The sequence below is a fragment of the Dromiciops gliroides genome, chromosome 1 (assembly GCF_019393635.1).
Source record: "Dromiciops gliroides isolate mDroGli1 chromosome 1, mDroGli1.pri, whole genome shotgun sequence".
Lineage (NCBI taxonomy): Eukaryota > Metazoa > Chordata > Mammalia > Microbiotheria > Microbiotheriidae > Dromiciops > Dromiciops gliroides.
Genome location: NC_057861.1, coordinates 136,804,604 through 136,806,726, shown reverse-complemented (window position 1 = coordinate 136,806,726; position 2,123 = coordinate 136,804,604).

Sequence of the window (2,123 nt, the reverse complement as noted above, 5' to 3'; positions counted from 1 at the left end):
TAAATCATTTTGGGTATTTCTGGCTTCCAGCTTCAAGAAAGAAGATGGAGGACAAGGCAAACCATACCAGGTGCTGAAGGAAAACTTTGGGAAGACATGAGAGGACTTGGCAGTCTTCACCATGTCTCTATCCTCAGTTTGCTACACTAGAAACTCTGTGGAACTTTCCCTTGGGTGAGATGTAGGACTCTCCCTAGTGCCTTTCACTCCATTTCTTACATGTGAATTCTAGTATAATAATAGCTAGCATTTATAGGATACCTTAAAGTTGCAAAGTGCTTCACAAATATTATCTTAGTCAATCCTCATGACAACCCTAGGAAGGAAATGCTATTATCTCAATTTTACAGATAAGGAAACTGAGGCAGACAGTGGTTAAGTGACTTGCCGAGTCTCTAAGGCCAAATTTGAACTCAGGTCTTCCGGATTCCAAGTCTAGCACTCTCTCCAGTGCACCACATAGCTGCCACAGTATATTGCTAGCATTAAATCAGATTTACACTACCATTGAGGATGGTATTATTACATTGTGGATTATTCAGTCTAGTTCAGGCAAACATCATTTTCAGGCCACCACCAGGAAGCAGTACAGTGTGCTTGAAAGGACACTGGCCAGGGGACTCTGGCACAAATTAGTAGTATGAACTTAGAAAAGCCTCAACTTTCTTGGGCTTTAATTGTACCATGGTTTACATGATTCCTTAAGGTTCATTCTTTCCACAGTGTTAGTATTTGATAATTCTGCATGAAGTCAGATCAAATTCAGAACAGGGTCTTGAAGTAGCTGACATTATTGCTTTCCTTAGTGGAGAAGCTGCCAAATGAGTAAGTCATCTAGGAGACGGAGGTTATGAATAATAATAACAAGCATTCGTATCATACTTTAGGGCTTACAAAGAACTTGCATTTACTTTTGCATTTGATCCTCACAAGAATCTTGGAGGGGGGTGTGGATGCTATTATTATCCTAGTTTTACAGATGAGGCAACTGAGGCTGAGAGAGGTTCATCGTCCAGTGTCACTCAGCTAGTCTGGCACTTTAACCACTGCTTATATAGACCCATGCCAGTTTTATTGCTGCATCATCACCACCACCACCATTGGCATCACTAGCATTTATATAGTGCTTTAAGATTTGCAAAATGCTTTACATATATTGGACTCTCACTGTACCTTTAATTCAGATTTTCATCCTTTCTTATATAGTCATGTCTCCTAAGATATTTCATGGCTCTGAAGAACATTCTCCAACCCATCCTGAACTTTCTCTCTCTCCTCTCTCCTCCCTCCTCTCTCTTCTCTTCTCTGTCTCTGTCTCTTACACACACACACACACACACACACACACACACACACACACACACACACACACACACACCTCTTTCCCTCCTTCCCTTCTCTCTCTGCCTCCCTTCTTTCCCTCTTTTCCCTCTCTTCCCTCCCCCCCTCCCCCGAGATCCTAGAGACAGAGTGAGAGATTTAATAGATGGTTCGTTACAATATCATGTAAGGCTGTAGCTATTCCCTATGTCTTCAGCTACTTCTGCTTGAGGATATCATCCATACAAACTTTTTATCCTGGAGTTCCAACCCCTTTCACCAGTCTCGAATGCCTAGCTTTGCTGGGGTACGGCGAGAACAGCGCTGATTTTGGAAGCAGAAATCTTGGGTTTAAATCTGCTTCTTAATACATGTGTAAGTTTGGGCAAGTTATTTAACTTCCCAGGGCCTCCATGCCTTATCTGTAGAATGAGGAGTGAAAACAGCTGTCCCCTAAAGACCCTTTCAGCTCGAAGTTTGTGGTCCTCGGCTTCCTTCGCTGCGCGGCGTCCGACCCTCTCCACAAGTTTCACCTACCCGCCTCCCCCCAACGATCTTCCAGTGCCCTCCCCTTCCCCGGAGGGTCTGTCTGCTTTCTGGCAGCAGGAAGGGGCTCCGGGGCGTGAGCCAAAGGGGCGGGGTCCCCAGCAGTCTCGGCCCGCCCCGCGGCCAGGCTCTGGGGGCCGGGAAGGAGGGGGAAGAAGGGGGGCAGCAGCGGACTCCCAGCCTCTCACAGGATGGAAATTCCTGGTGTCCGCAGGGAGGGTGCGAGTGTGAAAGGCGCATTGATGCGGCCAGAGGCA